Below are 19,438 nucleotides of genomic sequence, written 5' to 3'. Positions count from 1 at the left end.
AAGTAAAGAGCCTTGTCCAGGGTCACACACCTACTAAATGTCTGAGGCTGGATCAGAACTCAGGAAGATGAGTCTTCCTGACTCCAGGCCCAGCACTCAACCACCTAATGAAATACAGGTTTTTATTAATAATCGTGGCTTACTGTGAGTCAGGTACTGTACTAAGCCTTTTACAAATATTAGTCTATTTGATCTTCACAACCACCCTAAGACATATGGGCTATTATTATCCCCATTTCACAAATGAGAAACTGAGGCAAACAGAAGTTATGTGACTTTCTCTGAGTCACATAGCTAGTTAAGTGTCTGAGACTGGGTTTGAACTCCTAGTCTTCCTGATTTCAAACCTGGTTCTCTATCCACTGTACCATCTCAATGAATGAGCGGCCTAGAGATAAGTAAAGACTGCCTATAGTGTCTTCTGTTAACTAACATAATGACTGTTGAAAATGTTTTCACCTATACCTGACTTTTGAAGTTCAGGTTTTTTTGGCTTTTAATCAGTTCTCTAAAAGTGATGAGAAAAACTTAATCTATTTCAGTACTTGTCTACCACACTTGATTTTTGGGCTGCCCTTTAATCTCCATAGAAACAAAATCAAAGCAATACATAAAAAGTACTCACATCCCCCCCCCATTTTTAATTTCTTCACCTTATTTTATATGATCTTCTGTTTCCTTGGAAACTAAAACTGAAAGAACTACTTTGCCTTCAGATATTTCAATATCCTTTTTGTGATGAAATCTATTATTTTGATAGAGGCTGTATGGTCTGGTGAAAAAACCATGCCCAGGTTTGGTAGGCCAGTGTTTTGGTCCTTACATGGATACATAAAGCTGTGGGACCATAACCAGTTTGGTTAACCTCAATAAGCTCCAATTGCCCCATCTGTAAAATGAAATTTTATGAAGTATTGCCCATTGTAGAAGTTGTGGGACATCTCAGCAAAGGCCTCTGCCTTTCTTTCACTCTCTTAGCTCCTAATACTTTCCAGTGCTACTTTACAGCATTACCCTAAAGAATAAATAAAATAATGTAGTTGAAAAGGCTTTGTAACTTTAAAGTGTAACATAAAGGCTGCAATTATCATTTATCCAAATTCATTCTTTGAATGCCACTTTGTTTCTTTAAAAGAAATAGTATTTCACATGTATAGTTTCTGAACTTCCTGTAATTTTTCATCTATTCCTTTAAACCACTAAGTTCATTAGTTTTTCTTTTTATCCCAGTATCATTGAAATATAGCCGATAGTACCATTGTTCACGACAGACTTTTGGGCCCTCAACTTAGGACCTTACATGAATTTAATAACTATGTGACTTTGAGGGTAGTAATGATAGAAATCTTGGGATTGGTTAAGTTTTAAAGGATAAAGAGCTTAAAAATAACATATGCCTTTCGTAGTTATCTGTTGTTCCCAGCAGATATTATTGAACAAAAAGAAAAACAATCTCAAAAACAAATGTTGGGCATTTTTTTCACCATCAATTCTCACTTTTCAATTTGAGCAGCCTCTAGTAAGCAAAACTAGGTTGGCAATTTAAAAAAAAATTCCCACGTAACTAGTGTTTGACTCTTTGTTAGCTCTTCCACTACCCATAATGACAGCTAAAGAGAACTGAAACATTTAAAAAGTGAACTTTACATCTTTATAATGCTAGTTAACTTGATTTGGAGAGGATATGCATAGAAATTCAGTAAGTAATGAGCTTTGTCTTGCATTTATAATATTGTAGTGCTTCAGTTAGAGACTACAAACATCTTGATGTTTATTTTTAGAGAAAAAAATGTAAGGAAAATAATAAGGTGTTAAAATTGCTGTCCCCCTTGGAGGTTGTGGGCAAGACCAGGAAAAGTCTCATCTCCCTTTCCTGAATTAGAACCATCAGAAAGAAAATGAACAAGTCAACATCTTCCTGTATTTCTAGTGACTAAATAAAACATACTGTCTTTGAGCCAAGTTCTTCTACCTTATCGCTGAGTGGAGATTTCTCATCTCCCTCTTTATAACCTCCCCCTCTTGATCTCATCTTTTCCTGAGGATTCATTTATCATTGCATTATAGGTAACTCCTAAATCTCTAGTCAAAATTCCTATCTTACATTGCCAGCTACTTTCTAGACATCACTGTTAATCCATGTCCATTGGCATCTCAAATTCAACATGTCCAAAAGTGAATTCATCATGTTTTTCTTCCTTCAATCAGTCCACTAGGTAGCGTTAAGAGCCATGTAAGTGCCAGACGTTGTGAAGAAAGAAAGAGAAAACAAAGGCAAAAGCCTATCCTTGCCGGACCCAAGTTCCTCGTCTATAAAATGGGGACAGTAATAGCACTACCTTCCAGGGTTGTTGTGAGAATAAAAGGATGTAATACATGTAAACACTTGATGAACTTTAAAGTGCTATATAAATGCAAGTTATTATTATTAAATCTGACCCACCTCCAAATGACCTATTTCTGTTGATGGTACCATCATCTTGTCAACGTAGGCCTCACCCCAGAAAATCATATTTTACTCTTCCGATTGCCTTACCTCTCTCTTCCATCTCTACTTAGGGCAGCAGCCTAAACTCTGGCTTTTATCCCCTCTCATCTGGACCTTCTAATGAGTTCCTTTCCATATAGCTGCCAAATATTCTTCCTGTGTCATAGGTCTGACCCTATTACTGCCTTGGTCATAAATCTTCAGCAGTTCCTTATTGCTTCTAGGATAAAATGCAAACTTTTTATCTGCAATTTAAAGTCCTTTCCATTTGGTTTCAACCTTACTTTCCCACCTCATTTGACCTCCCCTCATTCTCCCTTTTCTTTTAGCATATCTGGACTAATAGTTGCCTGTTAAGCTTCTTCCTGAACTCGATAGTCCATCTCCTAACATTCCCTCTGCTCCTTCCCTCTTGCCTGGAGTGCATCCTAACTTCTCTTCATGTGTGTGCCCTGGGGCTCCTGCCTCTGAATCCTCATCTGCAATTAAAATAAGGTATTTGTGGACTGCATATAGATATTACCAATTTCAAGGCAACAAATTTTGGTTACCTATCTCTGTACAGGGAAGACACTAAGGCATCATGCTAGCTATATTGGGGATAAGATGATAAACACAATCCTTGCCCTAAGAGAACTCAATCTAATAGGCAGTTAAAATATACATAGAAAAGCATGATAGAGAGGAGAACCTCTATTAAAACCCCGAAGTGAATCTGGGTTTTCAAAGGCTATGCCAACAAAACTCAAGTCCTGCCAAGTTCAAAAGGCTTATTTGTACAGTTCTCCCAGGATTGTAGATCTGCCCAAACTAGGAAGGCTCAATTGAAAGGTTGATACAGAGAGCAGCTGTGCAGTTTGCTGGCCAGAATACCATGTTTTTGGCCTAGTGATTTTAGAAAATTATATTTTGATCCTTCAGTTCCTCATTAGAGGGATGAATGAAAATGCAAGAAATAACACTATTCATTATGATTACTTAAAACAGAATGGGCAAGAAACTAGTGTTATAATCTCTGCAGATAAGTAACTGGAAAATGTCTAGTGAATTTTAAAAAGGCTGCCTTCCTTTGTCTCATTAAAAATAGCTAAAATAACCATTGGTAGCTTGCTTTTAAAACTTGCCTTTAAATGTACCATTGAACATAATTATTTATTCTTATGTCTTCCAGTCTTTAAAATTAAAGCAATGTACTTAGATAGACTCCTTGGCTAGACAGTGCATTTTAAGGAAGAACTTGAACTAATTTAACATAATTTTCAATAAAGCCTAAAGATACGGGGGAAAAATGACTTTAAACTTTACAGAAGTGTGATTTTCTTAATATAATTTTACTGTGCATTTTTCACATCAGTTCAGCAATGAATTCAATTTGGTAAGTTTTTATTAAACACCTACTATGTGCTATGCACTGAGTTCTGGGGTTTAATAAAGTAGAGAGTTTAGATTTGTTGATTTTGATATGCCTGCAGCAGTGGTGTCAAACCTAAATAGAAAACAGATTGACATAGAAAGCTACAAATTAACATTATCTATGTTGTGTTGTATTTTTACTTTATTTTAAAAAAACATTTCCCATTTACATTTTGATCTGGTTCAAGCTGCACATTTATGAGCAGGGAGTTTTGCAGTGTGACAGCAAGTGAGAAATGTTCAGTTGGCAGTTGGTGATGCAGGACTAGAACAGAGGACAGCTTAGTTTTGGATTTAGAGCTTTGGGAGTCATCTGCCTAAGTTGAGTCAATAAGCATTATTAAGCACGTACTGCATCCTTGCCTTCCTAGAGCTCACAATTTAGTGAAGAAGACAACATGAAAACAACTGTTCAAATCAAGATATATATGGGATAAGTTGGAGATAATCAAGGGAGGGAAGTCATAAGCATTAAAGGGGGTAGGGAAAGTCTGCGGAAGGTGAGGTTTTTATCTAAGACTGAGCAGAGAGAATTTGAGGCATGGAGGATAGCCAGTGAAAATGCAAGGAGTTGGGAGATGGAGTGTCTTTTGCTAGGAACAGCAAGGAGGCCAGTGTAACTGGATCTTAGAGAGTATGTGGAGGGAATAAGGTGTAAGGAGACTGAAAAGGTAGGAATGTTATAAAGGGCTTTTAAAAGCCGCAGAGGCTTTGTATTTAATCATGGAGGTATAGGGAACCACTGATGTTTATGGGATAGTGGGGCTGGGTGACATGGTCACATCACATCTATGCTTTGACTGCTAATTTGAGAATCAGCATGGGGAGAGACTTTGAGGCAGGGAGACCAACCATCAGACTATTGCAGTAATTTTGTGGAAGGGTTTACACCAAGATGATGGCTGTGTCAGAAGGGTGCATATGTGAAAGGTGTTAGAAAGATAGATGTCCATGATGGTAATAGGGAAGTTAGCAAGAGGGGAGGGTTTGCGGGGAAAGAATAAATTCAGTTGTGAATATGCTGAGTCTAAGATGTCTACAGGATATCCAGTTTGAGATGTCCTTTAGGTCAGTGGAGATTGCCTAGAGATAATTGGAGCTCCTAGTAGCTGCTGAGGTAACCTAGAGAAGACAGCCCATGACAGCCTTGAGTTACACCTACTGTTAGGGAGCAGGATTTGGCTGATGAACCTACAAAGGAGAAGAGAAGGAAACATCATTGGTTTAAAAATAAAAACGCACAGGAAAGTGTAGGTTATAGATGGAGGATGGCAAGTGGTCCACTTTGAACATAGATATATAAAGAGAATCAGCAGAAAATCCAAATGGAATGGTAAGGTGAAGCCAGATTTTGGAGATCTTGGATGTTAGGCAGAGTTTAAGCTTTATTTATTTTATATAGGGCAGGTAAGTGGTGCAGTGGCTAGAGTGCTGGGCCTGAGGTCAACAAGACCCGAGTTCAGATCTAGCCCTCAGACACTAGGTATGTTTACTCCAGTTTCCTTGTATGTAAATTAGGGGAAATAACAGCACCCACCTCCCAGGGTTGTTGTGAGGATCAAATGAGATAACAATTGTAAAGCACTTAACACAGTTCCTGGCAAACAGTATGCCCTATATGTGTTAGCTGCTATCATTATCATCATCATCATCATCACTATTTTTATTATTTCAGTAGGCAAGGAATTTGTAGGGAGGTCTGATCTGGCCAGATCTATTCACATGGAAACCCATCCAACTAAGTTTATTTAACCTCTTACTTCAGTAAGACATGGATTTTGGGTTGCTTTCTTTCTGTGAGGAAAGTTAAACTTCTTTTAGGTAGGTGTGATGAATATAATTTTAGCCCTATATTTGAGTTTAAATTTTCACATGCTATACTTGTATTTGATTTTAATTTAAACATATCTTTGAAGGTGGCACAGGGGAGAGATCACAGGACTTTGAGTCAAGAAGCCCAAGTTCCATCTTTCTTCAGGCACTTAAGAGCAGTGTGACCCTGGGCAAAAGGCTCTCTGTGCCTCAGTTTTCTCATCTGTAAAATGGGAATAATAATTACACCTATCTCCTAGGAGGTTGTCATAAGGATCAAATGAGTTAACATGTGTAAAGCACTTTGCAAACCTTAAAGAGTTACATAAATGCTAGCTGTGAACTAAATCAAGGCCTACCTCTGATTCTAGAAGCTTAGATTTTTTTTTTTTCTTTTGGGGACATAACAGTTTCAAGGATTTGTTTGAGTTGTGTATACTTCATTTTTGACTCAGTTGAAGATTTCCAGCAATGGGGCCTGGAAAATTCAGGGCTTGTTTAGGTATTCAATTTGAAGTTAGAGGTAACCAAATTTCATTTGTTACATTCCTTGAATTCCTGAGAACAGATACCTTCACCTTTTTTCCACACAATGACTGACACCCAGGTGTCCAGGAGAAACTTGAAAGTATCATAACTCCATATCTTTCTAGCAACAGGGTCAAATATAGCCTTTTAGTTCAAAACCCTCATTTTAACATGCTCTCCTCTTTTGCTTCTTCCAGTGGAATATTTACTTATAGTAAGTTAAATCACACTGTATTTTAAATGCCTTGGTTTGGGCTTGTCACTGTATTTTACTCTTTCTTTAAAGAAAAAGAAATTATACTTTATCTGCATTTTGGGTGACATCTGATGACTAATTTTATTTTTTCTAAAGAAGAGTTCTTGAGTATTAAGGCAGCCTCAATCTTTAGAGCTATGAATCCAGTTTTCTGCTGAGTATTTAAATTGGTTTCAAACGTTTAAGATACTACAACTTATCTCCCCTAGAATTATTAAATGGTAAAAGCATGTAAAAATGGAATAAGGTAAGAAAGTTAAGTTTAATTTATAATTTATACTTATGTTATGGTCTATTTTCATGATAATTCAAGGAAATTTCTATACCAGAAGTAGTATAGTATAGTATTCACATACTATAGATGGTGAATACTTTATCTACATTTAATTTAATTTAAACTATGCTCCTCCGTAAGCTTTAATTTTTTCACCAGCTCTGATACAGATTTATTTATATCAAATAGATATTGAGGCATAACACACTGCTATTACTGCATGGTACTAACAGACAAGAATTCTTTTTATTCTAAATAATGGTGTAGAAGTTGAAAAATAGCAGCTTGAAATCCTGTGGTTCTATATAAAAAATAATTTAAGCAAGAATCAATTTCATATCTTGTCTTTTCTTTACCTGGACTAATCAGGAAGGAGATAAAACAATATGTCTTCCTATGTATTAATCAAGATTTAGCTATATAGCACATCATACCAATTATCTATGTTAAAGCGGGTATCTTACATAGTATACCTTCCCTTAAAATAATGCACAATACTTTTTAGTATAGTTAATTTAATTACAATAAGATTTTATATTAACCTAGATCCATTAATATGAAATTAGGAGAATTCCTGCTAGGCTGAGGTTTACTTTGTGTATCTGTTTCTAGATAGACAGTTCTCTGACTCTAGTTGGGCTAAATAAACTAAGGTCATTTTCAGCTTTTAAAAACTCTAGGAGCCTATGATTTATTTTAAAAACAGTCTATAATTCAGACTGACTTTCTACCTCAAATTATTTGAGTTTTGTCATAGGGCAAGGGGGAAATCTTGACCTGTGATTTCTTTAGTAAGAGACTCCCTCCCTGAGTACAAATAGTTAAAGCAACTCTTGAGGTTCTGCCTTCTGCCCATCAGACTGGCAAATTTGACAAAAAAGGCACATGATAGAGGGGCTTTGGAAAAACAGGTACATTAGTACACTGTTAGTAGAGCTGTGAATTCGCCTAGCCATTCTGGAAATTTAGACCTATGCCCCCAAAGTTACTAAACTCTATTAAATTTTGATCCAACAATACCACAACCAGGCCTATCACCCAAAGAGAACAGAGAAAGAGGAAATGGACCTGTATGTGCAAAGATACTTATGTCAGTTCCTTTTGTGGTGACAAAGTACTAGAAACTAAGGGAATCCCCATCAATTGTGGAATGGCCAAACACATTATGATATATGAATGTAATGGAGTACTATTGTGCCATAAGGAATTATAAAAAAGGGCAGTTTTGGAGAAGCGCCTTGGGTTTCATGCAAGCCATATGAACTGATACCAAGAGAAGTAACCAGAACCAGGAGAACAGTTTTTACAGTTTTGAAACAGTTTTGAAAGACTCTATCAATGCATTGACCAGCCACAATTCCAGAGGTCAGAAGATGAAGTGCACTGCCTGACTTCTGACAGAATGTTGATGGACTAAGGGTGCAGAAATAAGACATATATTTGATGGATGTGGCCAGTGCAGGAACGTTTTTCTTGAATATGCATATTTGTTATAAAGGGGATTTTGGTGTTTTTGTTTGTTTGTTTTTTTTTTCAATTGAGAGAGAAGGTGGGAGGGAGGGAAAATTGATATTAATTGAAAAATTAAATCTAAAATAATCATAGGGAATTGCTGGGTCACTGCTAAGTGACTTTCCCATGGTCAGTCATTTAGTCGGTTTCAGAGGCAGAACCCAGATTTTTCTGACTACGGGCTAGGCACTATGTCTACACTGCCAGGATTCCTCTCATTATACTGTTATATTGGAATTCTGTGCAACAGTGTAACTGCTATACGCTATGCGAATGGTATTGCTTAATGTACTTGCACGAAAGTCCAGCTTAGAAGCTACTTTGTGACATGGAATTGACTCTGAATTCTGGCCTGTGATAGTGTAGTATGTACCCTGATAGGTTCTCTCAAGTTGGAAAGGCTTTGAGTACGAGCCTGGTGAGAGGCTTTGCCTTTATTACGTGCAACCTGGCTAAGTTTGTAGAGGTTCACTAAACACTGTATTGCTTTCACTCCTGTAACTCTTGTAACTGATTTTTAAAAAATACAATTCTGCTTCTGCAGTGACTGGCAGAATGGTCAAAAGGGTAGCAACTGTTGATTGGGCATATGAATATAGTGGGACGTGAATGTAGTAGGTTATTGTATAATAATTAATATTAAATATGAAGAATTCAGAGGAACACGAGACTATTCATATGAACTACCTCAGAGTGACATAAACAGAACCCAAAGAATAATATACACAGTGACTGCAATAGCTACAAAATGTAAACAGAGACAGCACTGCAAGGAAGCTAGACTCTGAGTAATTGTGATAACTTCTTAAGAAATCTACCTCCTTGCTCTTAGCCAAAACTTGGGGCTAAGTGTTTTATATCTTTTATAAGATATAACACTGTCACTGTATGCAAACTCATTTCTGTAAGCTTTCTAATATAAATTTAAGTGTCCACCTTTCAGAATTTTTCATAAAACCTTTAACTTTATATCTGAGCCATTGTAGAATATGGAATTTATAGAATTGTTCATTATTGGGGGCATTTAGGTGGCTTAGTGGATAGAAAGTGCTGGGACCAGAGTCAGGAAGACTTGTCCTCCGGAGTTCAAATCTGGCCTCAGACATTTAGTGGGTGTGGGACCTTAGGCAGTCACTTAACCCTGTCCTTATCTGTAAAATGAGCTGGAGAAGGAAATGACAAACCACTCTAATATCCTTGCCAAGAAAACCCCACTTGGGGTTACAAAGAATTGGACACGACTGAAAAACAATTCATTATTTGGCCTCAAATTTGTTTCAGTATGCAGTAATAATAAAACCGCTGCTAAGAGAGGACAGCTTTGCTATATGAAATAAAACAAAGTTGATTTACAACTTGGTAAAAATAATTAGTTCATATGCTTTAATTAGACACCTGCTATGTGCTGGACTAGAGTATATGGTTTCTCCCTTCACAACATCTCTCCCACATCTTTGCCTTCCATCTCTCTACTCATAATTGCTACTCCTTGAGGGTTCTTATCACCTCGTGCCTAAAATATTGCAATGGTATGCTGGTTGGTGTTCTTGCCTCAAGTCTCTCCCATTCCATTCCATTCCATCTTCCATTCAGATGGCAAAATCACTTACCTTAAGTGCAGGTCTGACTATGTTACCTGCCTCTCATCCACAGCTTAGTAAACTCCAGTGACTTACAAATTACCTCCAGGGTCAAATGTAAAATGCCTTGTTTGGCATTTAAAAGCCTTCACAGCCTGACCTTTTCCTACCTTTTCAGACTTCTTATACTTTATTCCCCTCCACTAACTCTCCATCTAAATATACCAGCCCACTTTGTGTTCTTCTCACAGAGATACTCTAATATTCACCTTTATCTTTGTATAGTCCCCCCCACCCCACCCCCAAAAAACAACCTCTTGGCTTCCTTCAAGACTTCACTCAAATCCCAGCTTGTGTAGAAGGCTTTTCCTAGGTTCCTCCCCTTCTCCCAATGTCTTCCCGCTGAGATTCTGGTCCATTTACATTGTATATCTCTCTTGTATGCGTATGCGTGTTATTTGACTCATTAGAGTATCTGTTCTCTAGATGATATTTTTGCCTTTCTGGTGCCTGGCACACAGTAAGCTCTTAAATGCTTGTTGACTAAAATACAAAAATGAGACTAAGAGCTTACGTTCCACTAGGAGAAATTTGTTTACACCTATGCAAATATAAGATATATACAAATAAGTACAAAGTGATTGGCTGGGGCATGGTAAGACCACTGGGAGAATCTAGAAGGCCTCTTGAAGAAAGGCATTTGAGCTGAACCTTGAAGGGCACTAGGATCTCTGTGGAGCAGAGGTGAGGAGAAAGAATGTCTGAATGTTTGTGGCCTGTGGGGAGCTTGTGTAGCGAATGGAGATAGGACACGGAATGTTGAACAGGCTGGAAGTCAGATTGTGCATGATTTTTAAATACCAAGGAGAGCAGCTTGTTTATCTCAGAAGTAATGGAAAGCCATGCAAGCTAGTTGATCAGGGGAGTTGCATAGTCAGGCCTGTGCTTTAGGTGTATCAAGTTGGGTATTATTTTAGGGATGTAGTGGAGAGGGGGGAGACAGGACAACATGTTATCAATGTGAAGTAATGCAAAACGCTGGATTTGGAGTCAGAGGACTAGGGTTCAAGTGTCACCTTTGATGACCTTGGGTAAATCACTTCACCTCTATAGGCCTGTTTCCTCATCTTTAAAAATGAGAAGGCTAAACTAGATGACCTCCAAGTGCCCTTCCGCTCTAGATTTGTCATTTTAATAAATCTGTGTCATGCTCCAAAGCAGGGAGCTAAGATTGGGAACAAGACTAGAAATTAAAGAATCAGGCATAATAGCGACAAACTGGACCAAGATGGTGCCCTGAAACAAGTGTCCAAATGGGCAAACTTTTGGAATAGCAAATGAGGCACTAATGACAGGAATACTTGAATGGGGCAACTGTGTATACTTAGCTCTGATTCTCCTGACTACTTTCTATTTTGCTACTAAACTTGTATACTTCTCTTCAATACATATAGCTTAGACTTCCTGATGGCATAGGCACTAACCCTAGGGCATGTCTAGTCCTGGGCCTCCAAGTGAGAACAGGGGAGCTCTGTTATGGTTGTGGCAAGTATCGAGGTAGCATAGACTATCTCTGAAGAACTGCCCTCAGTTCCAAACCTCTTTGGTTCAAGTCTTCCCTCAGATACTGGTGTACACCCTGCTTCCCCTGATCATTAACCTTTCAGCGGCCTCTGTAAGTTGTGAATCACTTGCTGATTATCATTGATAGGAAGAGTTTCCTCATGGAAAGTTTACTTTATCTGTGAAATTACATTATATTCAGTGTTCCATACCCGTACTTCCCCACCCCTATAAAGAAGGGAAGTAGATGCATTCTATTATCTTTTCTTTGAGGCCAGGCTTGGTCAATAAAATTACAGTGTTCATTTGCACTTTTGTTTCTTTCCATTTATACTGTTGTTGCTGTGAATTTTATTTTCCTGGTTTTCCTTACTTCACTTTGTATCAGTTCATATAGGTCTTCCTGTCAAGCTTTACTTTTCCATTCTAGGATTCTTCCTATGATTTGTAAAAGATGATTACATGAAAACCCAGTATTACTTTTTTAATCTCATTTTTTCCTATAACACCTAATCTTGCTATCAAATCAGGTTATATTTTAATAGTTAAACAGTAAATGAAAGTATTAAAATGTATTTTTGTTTTCATCACTTTTTTTCAGAACAATTTTTTTATTATTTTCTTCTTAAATCTTGTATTTCTTTTTTTAATTAATTCAACAATCACTTCCATAAGCTTTTGAGTTTAAAATTTTTCTGCACCTCCCTTCCCAAGATAGCGTGAAATTTGATATAAGTATGCATGTTTTCATCACTTTTAATCGTGAATTCTTAATTTTTCGTAAGAAAACATCAATGTAAAAATTTTTTTAAAAAGAAATTTCAAAGTTTTTAAAAGAAAAAAGTACAGCACTAGAAGAATGAAAGCACAGTGTAAAAAAATCCTTTTTTTCAGAAATATATCTAAATCTAGTTGGCAGTGTTCAGTAGATGATGAAACCAGGGTGGTGCAGCCATTTGTTACTATTGGCTTATTCACTCGGGAAAAATTTAATGTAGAGAGAGGTGATTTTACAATTTAATGGCTTAAATTTCCATTGCATTAAAATGTTAGTACTACAAGTGATAGTAATGTCAGTTAACAGAGGAGAATAAAAATGTTACAATGAGAAATATTGGAGTATTGGGACTCTTGTAAATTCATATGCTTAAAAAGTTGATTGTATAGGGAAGAAAATGAAATTAGGTCTTAAGCCATCCATACTCATTAAAAAGTAAACCTTATATAGCTATCACCTTGACATAATTTGCTTTTTTTTCTATTTAGAAAAGTTAGAGAGATGGAAGAATCTTGAGTTATTGTTATTTGCAAGCCTAGATATATTATGGAATATTATTATTATTTACATGTAGCAAATTATGTGTAAATGTGATTCTTACATTTTTTTTTCTTTTCAATCTTTTGGTTTTTGTTTTAATACTTTGAGGTTTCATGATTGATTCCTCTTTGGTTTATTCAGGTTTTCAGGGAGTCTCTGGGTTTCTCTTCTAAGCTATTCTTCCAGTTCTTTCCTCAAGAGCTTTTATTCATGTTTTTAATCTGTTCATTTTTTTTTCTAGGTACTTATATATATAGTCCTTGTGGAAAGTCCATATTTTTCTTTAATTCTTTACATGGAGTTGCTATCGTATTTCTCATTCTCCAGATCTTGAGATATGTAACAATTTTTGATACCAGTGGATGTTTTCTTTGATTTTCTTAACTTTGCAGCTATAGTTTCTGATTTGGGGTTTGTGCCAGGGCCAGGGTCTACTCCTTTCTGTGCTTTTCAGTGGAGTGGTAAGCTTGGTTTTTTCATGCCCTGGGACTCCCCGATTCTCTGACCGACCACTTCCTCCCAGAGTTAGGCCAACTTTATCTTCAGGGCCTCTCAAGTTTCTCTGGACTGATCTCAGCCTCCACTCTCCAACACTTCTAGGCTCCTGGGGTTTTCTCATGGAAGCCCTCCACTCTTCTGCTTTTGATGCCTCTGGACACAGCCTTGTTACATGTTCTGGCTTGCTAAAGTCCTTTCCCAGAAGCTTCCAGGTTTCTATCTGGCTTCCTGTAACAGTTCTGCAATGGAAGAAGTCACTGTAGTTTCTCATTGGATTTCTTGATAATTATTCAGTCTAGTTGAACATTATTGAATTGCTGCCTTTCAATTTTCTTTTTTACTTATTGGTAATGTTAAACCTTTTAGCCTTCTTTTAAGAATTGCTAATTGAGCTGTAGGTATCAAAATCAAATTTCATTTGTCAGACATCGATTAACCAAACTTTTTTTTAAGCACGATCTTCTTTAGTCTGTCTTTTTATATCAGCCCTTTCGTATCTTTTGAGTGTAATTTGTCATGAATGGTCTTTTGGGCTTCATCTCCTCAATATACTTTATAGTTGATATGGATAGAGAGGTTTGGTAATTTTCTATTATCTAAATGCATAATCACATACTATCGAGTGCCCCTGGTCAGCATTGTCCCTTAAAGGGATAAGGAGGAGCTGCACTGCTTATTGCCTCAGTGAGTGGATTTGGACTGGTTCCGTTTCAGATGATGTGTTATAGCAGACAGCTGTTATAAGGGTCTGCTTTCAGCTGAGGTTAGGTCCAGATCTCTGGGGAAACAATGATAGGCTGAAATAATTCTAGGGTCACCCAAGGATTCAAGTTGGTTTTGAAGAAGTCCTGACCTAAATTTAGTATGTAGATTATTTCTCCTGTATTCCTTTTTCTTGTCTGTGTGAGCCCAAGTAATGGAAGGACTGTACAGTGCCGTGGTATTCTACATTAATACCCTTTACGTACATGTACTACTTCCCACCCAGGGTAGTCACTGTAGTCAGCATGACATTTTCTGCCTCCATGCCTGGGATGCATGCTGTTCTCTCATTCACTTCTTAGAATCCTCGCCTTCCTTCTATGTTTAATTCAAGTGCCATCCCCATGGGAAGCCAAGCCTTACACGATTTCCACCTAGTGTTTTGTGGGTTGTTGGGGAAGAGTGTTGCCCTCTCCCCTTTTCCTCTCTTCTCCCTCTTCTTTCTCCCCCACTTTTGCCTCTCACCTCCCTCCCCCCCACTGTTTTCTTCTCCCCCTCTTCCTCCTTCTCTCCTTCCTCCCTCTCCCTCTCTCCTGCTCTCATCCTCTTTCTTTCCCCCTTCTTTCCCTCTCCCCCCATTCTCTCCTTCATTTCTTCTCCTTCTGTCCCCCTTTTTCCCTTTCTCTCTCTCCCCTTCCCCCTCCCCCCAGATAAGCTTGTATTTGTCTATTTATTTTTTGCTCTCCTTTCCTTTCCCACTGTTGAAGTAAGCTCCCTGAAGGCAGGTACTGTTTTCTAATTTGTCTTTGTATCCCCACCACCTAAACACAGTGCACTTATTAGTTGCTAACTTATCAGATTTAATATAGTGATCCTCATTTTGAAAATCTGGATATGGATATGATTTGACAAGGATTCTTTTTAAGGGCAAGGACCGAGATTCCTAGGAAACTAACTCTAATAGGTCATTAGTGCAATTGTGCCAACTCTAGGTTGATATTCTTACAGCACAAATTTCTGTTAACATCTGTTTTTTATTAAAGCCTAACGCTTAACAATCCAGCAAATTGTTCATAGCTTTTTTTGTGCTAAGACAGTCTCTCATGGGTATGTGTGGGTGTCATTGAATGCTTGGCATATGTTTCAGTTAAAGGGACATGCGTTATGCTTGAAGTTTTATTTCTCTTTCCACATTTTTAATGGATTTCTCAATGTTTGTCTCAAGATCAGCCTCAGAAGTTAGAAATGTGCTCCTCTGCTCCCAATCCTACTTTGACTTAATCTGCTATCTTTGTCCATCAGTTATCCTTTATGAACGTGTTTAAATTTTTAGCCTGTACCACTTCTGGGATTAATGAATCTTCTATGCTTATTACTTAAAGTATATAAAGTATATTTTATTTGTTGTTTTTAAAAATTTTTTTTTTTAATTTTTATGCAATTGGGGCTAAGTGACTTGCCCAGGGTCACACAGCTAGTAAGTGTCAAGTGTTTGGTCTGAGGTTGGATTTGAACTCAGGTTCTCCTGACTTCAGGGCCGGTGCTCTATCCACTGCACCACCTAGCTGCCCCTAAAGTGTATTTTTAAAATATTCCCAAAATTATTCTCTTTCCCAAGTAATATATCCTAATGTTTCAAGTTTTGGTGCACATGGCAGTGTTCATCTCATCTGTTCTTATATTTATAGATGTCATTTATTTACCCCTCCTCTCTCAAGATTTGTCTTTGGACATTAGAGAATGAGTGCTAAACTTTTAGTCTCTTGACATATAGCATACTTACAGTTGCCATTCTCTGGGTCTTTTTCTTATATCATTTGATTTTTTAAAAAAGGGTTTTATTGATATATTTTATTTTTACATTGCATATACTTCTGTATTCCTCCTTGCCTCCCAGAAAGCCATCACTTATAACAAAGAATTTTCTTCAGAGGAGGAAGAAGAGGGGAAAAAATCAACAAAACCAGTGACAAAACCATTTTTTTAAATGACATTATATATGCAGTGTTACACAGCTGTAGACTCCAACCTCCACTCTGGGTCTTTTCCATTTCTATTATGTTGCTCTTGAAATCTGGCAATGAGAAGTGCACATGGTATTATTTCAAGCGAAGGTTTAGATGCACCATGGTTTTGTACAGTTAGAATAATAATGTCTGATTTTCAGTAATCTTTTGAATAATGATTTGAATTTATTAGGATATTGTTCTTATCAACTTATTTCTAGATCTCTTTTCTAGAGCTTGGATACTATCATCATCCTTGGGTCAACAATCTTTTTTTAAAAAGTCAGATTTACAATAAAAATTTTATCTGAATCTCTGAGTTAAGAGATGTAATCCCTACATGAACAAGAATTTACAAAATATTCAATAAGTGGTCATCCACTCTGCTTGAAGTGCAGTCCCAGTAATGGAGAAACTCATTACTTCCCAAGGTAGTAGTCCATTCCATATTTTGAATAGCTCAAATTGTTAGGTTTCTCCATATTTCAGTACTAAATCTGCTTCTGCAGTTTTCACCCATTGCTCATAGTTTTGCCTTTTGGGGGAAAACAGAACAAGTCTAATCTTTGCACTTGGCCATCCTGTTTGCCTTCCCGTGGACAATCTGTCTTATCAGTAACCTTCCTCAATTGTGATATTCTGAACTAACCAAAAGACTCCAGATGCGGTCTGGACCAGGACAGAGAACAGATATTCTGCCTTTCTTAATGCAGCCTCATTATAGCTCTAGCTTTGGACTGCCCTCTCACACTGCTGACTCATAGGGAACGCATAGTCCACTGAAATGCCTCCATCTTTTTTTCTGACAGTTTGCAGCTTAACCACACCCACTCCATTGTTACACTTACGAAACTGATTTTGTTTTAACTCAGAGTCTAAGGCTGCATTTATTCCTGTTCATTTTACTTGATTCCAGTGATGTAGTGCCTGTGGAACTATTTTAGCATCCTGACCCATAATCCAAAATAAGAGCTATTCCTCTAAGTTTTGTGTCCAATGCAGATTTGACTGACCATGTGACTTAGGACTTGAATAAAATTATCTTTATTCATTGGCATCTTCTAGTTTCAGCACCTGGGCATATACCGAAAGCTCAAGTGATTTGCTCTACAGCCAGAGTTGGTATGTGTCAGAGACAAGCCTTCAACGCTCAGGTTTTTTTGATACCAGGGTTGACTCTTAGCTGTTCTATGTTGTGAATGTACATTTTATGTAGTTTTAAATCAGTATAGAATATATCTTTGTTTCATTTAATCCCCTTATTTCTTCATGTTTCTGTTACTTTTTTATGATAATAAAAACTCAATTGCTTCAATTTACTTAGCATCTGTTTAGCTGTTCCCAGTCATTAGGTATTTGAATTGTCTATAGTTTGTTTGCTTTTTTAATTGTTGTGGCCAGTAGGCATAGGGCAGCTAGGTGGTTCAGTGGATAGAGTACCAGTCTGGAGTCAGGAAGATCTGAGTTCAAATGTGGCCTCAGGTACTTACTAGCTGTGTGACCCTGGACAAGTCACTGAACCCTGTTTGCCTCAGTTCCTCATCTGTAAAATAAACTGGAGATAGGAATGAGAAACCACTCAAGTATCTTTGCCAAGAAAACCCCAAGTGGGGTCATGAAGAGTTGGGCACAACTGAAACAACTGATTTAGTCATAGTGCTGATATAAACATTTTCACATAAATAGCTTTTTTTCTTATTTTGTTTACTTGGGATATATTCCCAAGATATCTTGGTTTAGTGGAGTGATAGAATGTTGACTTAGTGGCAAAGAATTGGAAATTGAGGGGATGCCTATCAATTGGGGAATGGCTGAACAAGTTGTGGTATATGAAGGTAATGGAGTACTATTGTGCTATAAGAAATGATGGGCAGGTGGATTTCAGAAAAACCTGGTAAGACTTGTATGGTCTGATGCTGAGTGAAATGAGCAGAACCAGGAGAACATTGTACATAATAACAGCCACGTTATGCGATGACTGATTTTGATAGACTTAGCTCTTCTCAGCAATGCAAGGATCTAAGACATCTCCAAAAGTTTCATGATGGAAAATGCTATCCACATCCGGAGAAAGAACTATAGAGTTTGAAAGCAGATCGAAGCATACTATTTGCTCTTTTTTTCCTTCTATTTTGTTTTGTTTCTTCTTTCTTGTGGTTCCTCTCATTGGTTCTAATTCTTCTTTACAACATGCCTAATATGAAAATATGTTTAATAGAAATGTATATGTAGAGCCTAGATCACATTGCAGCCATCTTGGGGAGGAAGGTGGGGAGGAAGGATGAGAAATTTAAAACTCAAAAGCTTATGGAAGTAATTGTTGAAAACTAAAAATAGGGGCAGCTAGGTGGCACAGTGGATAGAGCACCAGCCCTGGATTTAGGAGGACCTAAGTTCAAATCCAGCCTCAGACACATAACACTAGCTATGTGACCCTGGGCAAGTCACTTAATTCCATTGCCTAGCCAGAAAAAAAAAAATTAAAACTAAAAATAAATTAATTAAAAAAAAAAAAAAAGAATGTTGACCCAGGAGATCTGGGCTAGTCGTTTAATCTCTCAGTGCATTTTTTTTTAAATCATTATGCTGTAGAGCAGTTAGTTGCTAATCTGTTTTGGTAGAATGAAGAGGTTACTATTCATTGAGAATTCCCTACACTGATGAAATCACAATCTGATGGAATCTAGAATCTAGTTTTAAAAACAAATCCCAAAAAATGTCACTAGTTACAGATTTACTGGTTCAAAAATGATCACATTGCTTTCAGAAAAAGATGGTACTCATTTGCATAGCTCTGCAGTCTTTCAGATTGTCCTTCTTTGATGATAACTCGTATTCTTCTAGCATTCCAGAAATCCACGAGGAAGAGACAAACGTGACTTTGTCTCATAGACTGTGTTGTCTGGAGGAAATAGAACTGGATTGGAAACCAGGTAAACTCTATTCTTCTCCTGGTTCTGCCCTAATCAGCTCTGCGTCCTCAGGCAAACCACTTTCTCACTCTCAGCCTCTTTCCTTATAGTAAAAATAAAGGTATTAGACTAAATGCTGTGTAAGCTCTTTTCCAGATGAAAGATTCTGGGAATTTCTTGCAAGTAATAGACTTGACATTGAAAATTAGCTTTATGCTTTGAGTTACAAACTTCTAATATTTTTGTGTATATACATACATATATACATATATAAATATATCTATATTTACAGCATTTTTTTTTACCTAACTGAATGTTAGGGTCCACATTAATATTTTCCTGTTACTTTTTTAGTCACTCTTAAAGCTTCAAGAAATCTACCTGATGTTAATGTTGATCTACTTGATATTTCATTACCTAGAATAGCTTATCGTCCACTGTACACTTGGACATTACTGTGAACCCTGTCTTCTAAATAATTTTTTTTTTTTAGAAATAGAGGCTAGACTTGTGATTTCACTGGTGTAAGGAAACCCTCTATAGCTTGCTAAGATGCTGACTTGTATTGATAGAATT

At 37.2% G+C, this 19,438-nt stretch overlaps 1 protein-coding gene across 3 annotated transcripts in view; it reads left to right on the top strand.

The window, feature by feature from the left end:
• Positions 1 to 19,438, top strand: part of CCNYL1 (cyclin Y like 1) — a 72,019-nt gene that overhangs the window by 11,092 nt on the left and 41,489 nt on the right. The window contains exon 1 of one of the 3 annotated variants that reach the window (XM_027873772.1): positions 18,795 to 18,883. The exons of the other annotated variants lie outside the window; for them this stretch is intronic. The gene's annotated coding sequence lies outside the window, so the exon portion shown is untranslated. Of the gene's footprint in view, positions 1 to 18,794; positions 18,884 to 19,438 lie in introns of those variants that run through there. 3 annotated transcript variants of the gene reach the window in all.

This window comes from Vombatus ursinus, unplaced genomic scaffold, assembly GCF_900497805.2.
Source record: "Vombatus ursinus unplaced genomic scaffold, bare-nosed wombat genome assembly UNPS02014802.1, whole genome shotgun sequence".
NCBI classification, from domain to species: domain Eukaryota; kingdom Metazoa; phylum Chordata; class Mammalia; order Diprotodontia; family Vombatidae; genus Vombatus; species Vombatus ursinus.
This window is presented reverse-complemented; position numbering and strand designations above follow the sequence as displayed.